An 11,123-nucleotide genomic window follows, 5' to 3' on the forward strand; every position below is an offset into this window, starting at 1 on the left:
GTATTAAGTCGCCTGCTCTGAAAGCTCAGAGGAATTTTATTAGCCTTTTGGGTCTTGTAAGGATTAAACAGAAGGTGTTTCTGCCTCTTGTCTGGCACTCAGGAAACCCTCAGGGGTAGCACTTTTGGAACTACACCAGTAGCACAGCTTTGTCAAGTTAGCAGAGCTGCAGGGCCTGAAGCAAGAACACAGCCGTAGGGGCCTGCCTTGCACAAGGCCAACCTGGGTCTGATCCACTGCGGTATGTATGGTCCCCCGAGTCCCACCAGGAGTCATCCTTGAGTGCTGAGCACTACTGGACATTGATACATTCCCTCCAGGTCCCCCAAATGAGGTATGGCTCTAATGCCCTAATTGCTGGGATTCTGCTAGCTCTGTCCAATTTCTGAACTTTTTTTTTTTTTTTGCTTTTTGGGTCACACCCAGCAATATCTGAACTTTTGAAGGTCACCTTAGCAAGAAGGTGTAGGATAACATAGCCTCAGTAGTTTAGGTTTATTGGGTTACTCCCATTACAGTGCTCCTATTCCTCTTTGTTTATTTGTAGCTTCTTTCTTGGTGTTCTGTTGACTTGTAAATGTTTATCTCTTCTCCTTGAGTCCTTTGCATAGTTTATTCAGAGCAAGTCCTTTTTGTATGGACACAGGAAGACTTAACAAATGTTATGCTTTTGTAACCTGGGAGTCATTTGACTCTACATGATTATTTTCCTCCAGGGCATCTGTTTTCTTGACCTAAGCCTCAGCTGCCATTACTTCCTAGCACCCCCAAAGCACGGTCACGACGTGGGACAAGAAGGACCCAGGGCAAGCGGTGAGTTGTGTGCTACCCTGGCATCGAGATGGGCCTGGCCAAAGTGCCTAATGCTTAACTGTAAGTTAAGAGCTTGATCATGGACAAATGTTGTCATGATCCAAACAGTGATAACTAGATTCAGACCCTGCTAGGGTGAGGAATGATTAATCTGGCCTGAGTGCTGTGGTCTGAGCCTGTGGCAAGATGTTGCCAGGAGAGCTGCCTTGCTAGCCTCAATGTATCCCTTGCTATGTCCATACAAAAATAACTAGTATTGGGGCTGGAGCGATAGCACAGCGGGTAGGGCGTTTGCCTTGCACGCGGCCGACCCGGGTTCGATCCCCGGCATCCCATATGGTCCCCCAAGCACCGCCAGGAGTAATTCCTGAGTGCAAAAGCCAGGAGTAACCCCTGAGCATCCCTGGGTGTGACCCAAAAAGCTAAAGAAAAAAAAAAAACTAGTATTAAGATGTTAATAAATTCCTGGACTAAGGAAAAGAAAAAAACCTTAAGAGTGAGGAAGGGCTTTGGAGTGCCCTGCCCTCAGGAAGGGCTTTCTTATGTTGATTTGGCTACCTGGCTGGTTGTAGCCTAGAGGGCAAGGTGGGAGAGACAAGTAGGAGGAGAGAGAGAAGCCAGGAAGAAGTGGTAGATCCAGAGAGAGGCCGGAGCTGGGAGTGCGGGAGATGAGAAAGATTGAAGATTGAATAAACGGTAACTAATCAGCAACCAGCTTGGTCCTCGTTCTTCCTTCGCCTGTCCTTGACCACCGGCCGTCCCGATCCAGTCCACACACTGCGGTTCCAGAGCACCGAACGCGGGTGGTGAGACAGAGCCGCCCGGAGAGCCCGAGAGTGCACTCGTCCCTCGGCGTTCTTTAGTTTTTTACAAGAAGGGAGACAAAAAGAGATGGGAATGCATGCATCAGAGGCAGTTTAGAAGAGGAAAAGGAGGAGGGGGTGGAAGGGCAAAGGCTGCTCAGAGAGGGCCAGAGAGCACGGATTGTAAGTGGAAGCTCCAGGTTCATCCCAGGTCCTTGGAGGGGTACATTGAGAGTGCACCAAGGGGTAAACTGCTGCTCTGTGTCTGTGGTCCAATAATAATAATAATAATAACAACAACAACAACATGGGACTAGGGGAATGTTTAGGATTCTGCCTTTCTCTGGATTACTCATAGAAACCGACTAGCTACGGGGCCCCTTGCAACCTTGAGAACTAGTACTTGAAAGTAGAGAGATAGCACAGTGGGGATGCACTCACCTTGCACACAGCTCACCCGGGTTCCACCCTGGGCACCACATATGGTCCCCTGAGTCCTATCAATAAGCCCTGAGCACAGCTGGGGCTGACTCAACCTCCCCCACTCTCCACTCCAGAAGAAAAGAAAACTCATTCTGCTGTTTCTTGTCTTGCCATTATGAAGGTTCTTAACCTGTTTGAGCAACATTCAGTCATTACATGTTATCAGATTGATTCTAGAACCCCAGCATGGGGCTGATATGACAAGGAGCCCCAGCAGACAAAACACTGTGTGCACAGAGGTTTTGCCATCCTTGCAGACTCCAAGGGTGTGTGTGTGTGTGCGTGTGTCTCTGTGTATGTGTGATCAAGTGGAAGTCAGTTGGATGTCATTTAAGGGAAATTTGCTTTCTTCTTTTTATTATTTATTTATTTAGTCTGGTTTTTGGGCCACAGCCGGTGCTGCTCAGGGCTCAGGGCTTACTCCTGACTCTGCACTCAGGGGTCACTCGTGGGGTGCTTGGGGGACCAGATGGGTGCGGTGTATTGAACCTGGGTCTGCTGTGGACCAGCTAAGTGCCCTACCTACTGAACTGTTTCTCTGGCCCCGTTTTGTTTCCTTTAGAGAGATTGGACTCAGGTAAGCGACTGCCCTAACCTCCTTCCTTCCTAGTCACTCTGTCGCTCTCCTCTGGCAGCCTCCAGGTACCCCTGAGGAGGGGAGCTGCTCCCCTGGAAATTGACTGCTGGGCAGAAGGGGGAGCTGGCACACAGCAGGGGGTGAAGCTGCCACCTTAGCCTGTCCTTTCCTGTTTTCCTTTGGCTTTTGGCCACACCTGCTGCTACTCAGGGCTTATTCCTGGCTCTGTGCTCTGGGATCATGCCTGGGGGAGCCCGGGGGACCGGATGCAGTGCCAGGAATTGAACCCGGGTCAGCCACAATCACTCTGGCCCCCATATTCCTTTATTTCCTTTTCCTTATGTATTTATGTGTGCGTGTATATTCATATTTATTTATTTGGGGTCTGGGGGCCACACCCAGTTGTGCTTAGGGGCTGTTCCTAGCTCACGCTGTGCCAGGGAAAACCTTTGTGCTATCTCTCTGGCTTCCCTGATTCTGATTCTTTTAAATACTTTTGGGGAGACTAGAGTGATAAAATTTTTTTTATTGCTTCCTCCTTCCTTTTTTCTTTTTTTGATTTTGGGCCCACACCTGGTGATGTTCAGGGGTTATCAGAAGTCACTCCTGGCAGTGCTCAGGGGAACTTATGGGATGCCAGGGATTGAACCCCGGTGGGCTGCAAGCAAGGCTAGTGCCCTACCTGCTGCACTATCACTCCAGCAGACCCCCCTTCCCTTTGTGGCTGGTGACAGTGAAGAGGGAGAAGAGGTAGAAGCCTCCAGAGAGGAGACCCCCATCTTCCTTGTGACCCACTACAGCACCTTGGTCTTCCCTGCTCACAGAAACTCATCCCCACCACCCCACTTCTCCACTTCTCCTGTGCTGTGCCCTCAGGCTGGGGTTAGAAATTGGCTCTTCACAGGAAAAGGAAAACTCAGTCTTGGCCTCTGCCCACATTTTCTCTGATCCTTTCCTTGACCTTGCAGAAAAGAGTGTCAGGAAGGAGGTTAATAGTGAAGCAATTTACATTCATTTTGGAAATATGAAGGCGGGGAGAGAAGTGGAGGAGAGAGAGAGAGAGAGAGAGAGAGAGAGAGAGAGAGAGAGAGAGAGAGAGAGAGAGAGAGAGACTTAATTGCATAGCAGGGAGAGAACATGAATTTCTCCGGAGTAGAGAGAGGCTAGAACAATCCTAGAGACGCGGAATGTGTTCTAGAGTGAAAGAAAGGAACTTCCTGTCTCAGGCAGAGGTGAGGGACCCTTTGCCTCTGCAAAGTTAGTCTTTTTTTAGGGGGTGAGTGTGGGAGGGGGGGAGAGGTGCTCAGAGGGTATTCCTGGATCTAGGCTCAGGGGTGACCCTCGGTAGTGCTGAGGGAACAGAAGGCTTTGCCTGCACACAGCACTTCATCCCCTCTTTCTCCAACCCTTCAAAGTTAGTTTTATTTTGAAGGTGGTGCTCGGGATTTACTCATGACTCTGTGCTCAGGGATTGTTGTGGGGGTCGAGATCAGGAGACCACTAGAGATCAAAAGATAGAATTTGAAGGGTCTTCATCGACACCAGCTGGCGGCTGCTCTGTTAGGCAGAGCAGCAGCCTTACAGCAGAAGCCTCGGTCTTTTATTAGGAAAAAACCTCATCCTGGTGCCCTGAGCATTTTTCTAAGCACCTGCAAAATTTGTTTTGCCCCTCTGGGTCCACATCCTGGTGCCCAGTAAGTTCACACACAAGCACAGCTAAGTAAGCATTGTTTAAGAAGCGAGAAAAAGTGGTTATAGCAGGAGTCCATGAAGCAATTAGTCATCTTTACCTTATCCCTGTAGGACCTGGCCCATTGTTCCTGTTTGCAGGAACAGGCTGTGACAGGCTCTTGTGCCCTTGCGGGAAGTTGTGTACTGATGGAATGACACAGTTAAATAAGCTAAAAAAGCACTGTATCACTGTCATCCCATTGTTTCTTGATTTGCTTGAGCGGGCACCAGTAATGTCTCCATTGTGAGACTTGTTACTGTTTTTGGCATATCGAATACACCATGGAGAGCTTGCCAGACTCTACTGTGTAGGCGAGACACTCTCGGTAGCTTGCCAGGCTCTCTGAGAGGGATGGAGAAATCGAACCCGGGCAAAACCTAAACTTCTTGTTCTTCAGTCTCCCCTTTATAGGAACCCTCCTGGCAGGACTCGGGGGACTATATGGGGATTGGGGGATTGAACCGGGTCAGCCGTGTGCGAGGCAGGTGCTCTATCCACTGTACGCTAAGCTCTTGCGGGTCCCTCCTCAGACTTCTTAGCTACAAAATGCCTTCAGGTGGAGGAAGGGGACACATAACTCTCCGCTGCCCTCACTTTGTTCTTCTCACTGGGACTTCAACTCCTCAAAGTTACCTTTCCTCCATTACCAAAGATAAGTGGCAGCCTTTTCCCCGAGCCCTGCCCTCCAGTTCTAAGACCCTCACTGGAAAGTAACTTATTTTTATGTTTTTGCTTTTTTGGCCACACCTGGCGATGCTCAGGGGTTACTCCTGGCTCTGCACTCAGGAATAACCCCTGGCGGTGCTCAGAGGACTATATGGGATGCTGGGAATCGAACTCGGGTTGGCCACGTGCAAAGCAAACGTCCTAACCGCTGAGCTATGGCTCCTGCCCCAGTGGGGGATGGCTTTGAAGGAAGCCATGGCCCCTGACTCTGAGCCCGCCTCTCTGAGCTCTCTGCTCTTCTCAGTCCTGGCTGCATCTCCGTGATTCAGGCATCTCAGTGCCACCCTGCAGAGTGAGGCAGCCGCCATGCTCTCTGGGCCTGCTCTCCTCACCCCTGCCGCCTCCCAAATCACAGCATCAACTGAGCAGGAACCCGGGGCTTTGCAGGCAAGAGAACAACCTATTTCACTCGGGAAGTGTGCCCAGAGGAGGCAGCTCTGGTTCTAGGGCGAGTGTGTTGGTTTATACAGATGTAGCCATTTTGCAGGAAACTGGTGCTCTGGTGCTTTTTTTTTTTCCTTTTCTTTTTGGATCACACCCGGCGATGCTCAGGGGTTACTCCGATCAGGAATTACCCCTGGTGGTGCTCAGGGGACCATATGGGATGCCGGGGATCAAACCTGGGTCGGCCGTGTGCAAGGCAAACGCCCTCCCCGCTGTGTGCTATGGCTCTAACTGAGGAGGGCGGTGGGCACATGCAGTCAAGGAACCCACCGCAGACATGCATCCCAGGTTCAGGAAATGATCGAGGAATGATGGGGCATGTCAGTGTGGTGGTGAGGACAAAGGTGACTTTTAAGTTAGGGGTCTCCGTGGAGAAGCTGTCACTAACCAGTCCCAACTAGCCAGGAGCCTGGGGGCCTTATCAGCACAGGGTATTTGCAGCTTCGCCCTTGAAAATGGGTGACTTCTCCCAGAGAGAGCCGGTCACACCCTCCAAACCACAAGCCCCAGGCCAGTCTGCTTCTGCATTCTTTTGGGGGAACTCCAGGGAAGCTCCACGCTTGCACCAAAACCAAGGTTACTTGCATGCAGAGCTCCCGTTGAACTTGAACTCTTTCTGTGGTTCCTGTTTGCACTTTTTTTTTCTTTTTTTTTCTTTTTGGGTCACACCCGGCGATGCACAGGGATTATTCCTGGCTCATGCACTCAGGAATTACTCCTGGCAGTCCTCGGGAGACCATATGGTATGCTGGGAATCGAACTCGGGTCAGCGGTGTGCAAGGCAAACACCCTACCCACTGTGCTATTGCTCCAGCCCGACCCTTGCTGTTTATGATTACATTCCAACACTCATCCCTCCACCAGTTCCATTTCCCAGCACCAGCCCCCTCCCATCATCCCCCACACCCCCCTTGCCTGCCTCTATGGCAGGCGCTTTTCTTCTCTGTCTCTGTCTCTGTCTCTGTCTCTGTCTCTGTCTCTCTCTCTCTCTTTTGGGCATTGTGGTCTGCAGTATTGATACTGAAAAGTCATCAGGAATATCCCTTTACCTACTTTTAACCTTCAGATCTTATCCAGTGTGGTCATTCCCAGCTATATTGTCATACTGTCGTACTGGCCCCCCACACACTTGTGGTTAGTTCAAACCACTGGCCAGCCCTCCTGGCCCCTGTTTTCCCTGGCCTTGGATATTAGTTTTCTACTATGTATTATTTTTATATACCACAAATGAATGCAGTCATTCTATATCTGTCCCTCTCCTTCGGACTCATTTCACTCAGTATGATACTCTCCATGTCCATCCATTTTTAGGCATATTTCATGACTTCATTTTTCCTGACAGCTGCATAGTATTCCATTGTGTAGATGTGCCATAGATTCTTTGTCCATTCGTCTGTTCTTGGGCACTAAGGTTGTTTCCAGGTTCTGGCTATGGTAAATAGTGTTGCAATGAACCAAGGAGTATTTGCGCTTTCTTTTGGGAGGAGGGAGAAAATCTGGTGGTGGTGGGGGAGGGATGCATGGAGGTCACATGGAGGTGCTCAGCTACACCCAGCTATGTAGTCCTGGGGGTTGCTCACCCCTGGTGTTTCTCATAAAGTTGTCCTATGGTGATTCCTGAGCACAGAGCCAGGAATAAGCCCCGAGCCTCCACCATATGTGGTCCCAAAACAAAGTAAAAATATGATGATGATGATGACTATAAAACCAAGCTCCCAGAAGAAAGCAACGCAGAGAGTCTCTTGCTCCCGTGCCTGGCTGTCTTCCCCGGGGCCCTTCGGAGGGGTGGGTTCCAGCTTCCCTCCTTGCCCTGAGCAGAGCTCCCACAGCCAAAGACCTCCAAAGCCTAGCCACAGCCATGTCAAGGCCCCTTTCCACACGTTCGGGACAAGCCTCATGCATGAAGGTACTGGCAGAGGAACCCAGGTGTGTGGGACCCAGGGCTGAGACCTCCAAGCTTGCCTGGATCAGGACTGGGCCTCTTCCACCCAGATTCCCCATTTTCCAGTAGCTAGGCAGTCACACCCAGGGACTGCCCCTTGGCACCGTGTAATCCCACCAACTGGCCAACATCCAGAGACTATGAAACCGAGCTCCCAGACATCTTAGAACCTAGTTCTCCCTCTGGGAGAGCCTGGCAAGCTACCGAGAGTTTCCTGCCCACATGGGAGAGCCTCACAAACTCCCCATAGTGTATTCATATGCCAAAACCAGTAACAATGCTGGGTCGCATTCCCCTGACCCTAAAAGAGCCTCCAAGGTGTCATCCTTGGGAAGGATGAGTAAAGATAGGCTTCTCAGGGCTAGGATGAATGGAGACGTTACTGAGACCGCTTGGGAAATTCGATGATCAACGAGATGATGATGACTCTGCGCTCAGGAATCTCTCCTGGCAGTGCTCAGGGGACCATGAGGGACTCTGGAGATCAAACCCTGGTGGACAGCATGCAAGGGAAGTGCCCTTCCTGCATTTCTATGGCTCTGGCCCCACCCAGGTACTGATTGGTGCCTGCTAAAGCACGAAGAACACTGGAAGCTTCAGAGAACCTTGCTATCATTTAAAAAGAAAATGTTTCTGACTGGAGGGACAGACTGCTGGGCTCGAGCACGTGGTCTGCATTGCAGGAGGCCTGGGTTTTCTCCCCGCAGGCCCAGGGAAGGACGCCAAGCACTGACCCAGGCGCTGTCCCAAGTGGCAGCGCCAGAACACAGGAAGAAAATAAACGAATCCTGACTAGAGGCAGGTAGCGCTGGGCCGAGATGTGGGTGAGGAGGCCACTGTCCTGGTGGGCACTGTGACCCTCTCCATGGCCCGTCCAGTAGGGCTGCACGAGCTCTTCGTGCTCAGATGGTTCTCCGTGAACTGCCAGGAGTGATCCCTGAGTGCAGAACCAGGAGTAACCCCTGAGCACTGCCAGGTGTGGCCAAAAAACAAAAACAAAATAATAAAGGGAGGCAGGAAAGACCAAAAGGGTCCCTCCATGCATGGGCATCACATTACCGCAAGAATCTGAGATTTTCAGACTCGCCCGCCCGGGAGAGAAGGAAGGAGAGGGATGGAGGCCTTGCCTGGCATGTGGCTTTTTGGCACCACGTGGTATCCCAGTAACACCTGAGCACCAGCGGGTACCACCCACCCACCCAGTGGAAATAAATGTGCCGGAGTCTGCCTGGCCTTTGCTCCTCTCACAGACCTGGACCTTCTCTGTTTTTGTTTTGTTATGTTGTTTCGGTATATGTTTGCTTTGTTATGTTTGTTTTGTACTATCACCCTGCCTCCCCCACTTTACTTTTACATGATCTTTTATCAGATCAATATATTAAAAGAGTAATCAATTTTACACTTTCTGATTCAAATTTTAAATATAATACTTGCCTTACTTTGTTTGTGGCCACACCCAGCCATGCTCAGGGGTTACTTTTGCTCTGCATTCGGGAATTACTCCTGGCAGGAATAATGGCGCACGGGTGGACCATATGGGATGCCGGGGATCGAATCCGGGTCGGTCATGTGCAAGAAAAACACCCTATGCGCTGTGCTCTCACTCCGGCCCCACTAGTTCTCTCCAGGTTGAGAGGAATCCTTTCCTTCCTCAGGTTGGGGATCGAGTGCACTGAGCTCTCTCTCCAGCCCAGAGTTTCATAGAGGCACTGTGTGTATCATGAGCAGTGACAGACGTGGTCTCATTTAGTCCCAACAAACCGATTATACTATTATTTATGGAGGTTACAGCCCAGAGCGCTCTTAAGCTCATGAGCAGGATGTACGGTCGCATGGCAGGGAGGGTGCTGTCCTTGCATGTGGCTGGCTTTGGGTTCGGTTCCCAGCACCCAGATGTTCCCCAAGCACTGCCAGGAGTGCTCCCTGAGACCAGCGCCAGGAGTAAGCCCTGAGTATGGCCAGCTGTGGCCCCCAAACAAATAAAAATTAAGTCCATGATCAGGCCTGGGGAGATGGCTCAAGTGGCAATGTCCGTGTCCAGCACGACAGGCCAGGTCCTCAGTTTGATCCCCACATCCTCACCCTCCCTGGTCTGGGCAGCATCGCATCACTGGTCCCAACTTTCTAGTCCACACTACAGGGGCAAAAATTGCCAGGAGCAGGGCCAGGGAGATAGTACAGGATGTAAGGCACTTGCTTTGCTCAATAGCTCCTCAGCGCCCCCTGGATAGAATCCCCGTCACCGCATACTATCTCGGCACACTGCTGGGGCTCACTCCTGACTTGCAATAGACCCTGAGCACTTCTGACTATGACCACCTGGCCCCCTCCTGAACACACACACAGAAGCCTGATGGCCTGAAGTGCATGCTTTGCATGAGGGAGGCCTGGCTTTGACTCCTGCCTTGAGTGATTCATCCCCTAGCATTGTTCAGAGGAACCCCTGGGTACAGAGCTGGGAGTAGCTCCAGAGCAACACCAGGTGTGGTTCAACCCCCGCCCCCCACCACACACACACCCTGGCCCTGGGCGTGGGAGGCAGTGGTGTGTTGGGGCAGGAACTAGCAGCCAGATTTAGATACTTATTTAAAAAAAATTTAAAAACACATCTTAAAATAATTTACAGCAGAGGCTGGAGAGATAGCACAGAGGGTAGGGTGTTTGCCTTGCATGTGGCCGACCCGGGTACAATTCCCAGCATCCCATACGGTCCCCCGAGCAACTCCAGGAGTAATTCCTAAGTGCAGAGCCAGGAGTAACCCCCTGAGCATCGTTAGGGTGACCAAAAAAAAAAAAAAAAACCCAACAACAACAAAAAAACCTTACAGCACGGGGCTGGAGTGATAGCACAGCGGGTAGGGCGTTTGCCTTGCACGCGGCCGACCCCGGTTTGAATCCCAGCATCCAATATGGTCCCCTGAGCATCGCCAGGGGTGATTCCTGAGTGCATGAGCCAGGAGTGACCCCTGTGCATCGCCGGGTGTGACCCAAAAAGAAAAAAAAAAAAAAAAAAACCTTACAGCAGGCTGGGCTAATCGTGAGCTAATCATGAATGACCACAAGAGGGCGCTGAGCCCCACACAAGCCCAGTTAGGGCGCAGGGAAAGTGGGATTTCAAGACAGGTTCCTCAAAGGTTTAACAGAGACTCCCAGCTCCTCTGCCTTACAGAACACTAACAAGGCCTATGAGTGGTGTAGTAGATGCCCTTCTCGGTGATGGTTGTGATGTATGTGTCTGTAAGATTTGCTACCTACAAAGATGTTAATTTTGATTTTGGTTTTGGGGGTCATACCTGTCGATGCTCAGGGCTTACTCCTGGGTCTGTGCTCAGGATCACTCCTGGCAGGGCTCAGGGCACCACATGCGGTTCTGTGGCTGGAACCCGGCTTGAAAAGTTGGGGTAGGTGACCAGGGTCTGGGTTGGGCACCTTGCTGGGAGTGAGGGGGTAGGGGGGGGTACATGCGGTGTAGGAGATTTAATACATTCCTCCACTCTGTTATTTTTTATTGACTGAATTATCATGACGTGTAGTATATTAATATTGATGTTCTGTTGTTACACTCTTCACCCCACCTCTAGAGTGTCGTATCCCTCCCCCAAC

The sequence above is a fragment of the Sorex araneus genome, chromosome 1 (genome assembly GCF_027595985.1).
Source record: "Sorex araneus isolate mSorAra2 chromosome 1, mSorAra2.pri, whole genome shotgun sequence".
NCBI lineage: Eukaryota > Metazoa > Chordata > Mammalia > Eulipotyphla > Soricidae > Sorex > Sorex araneus.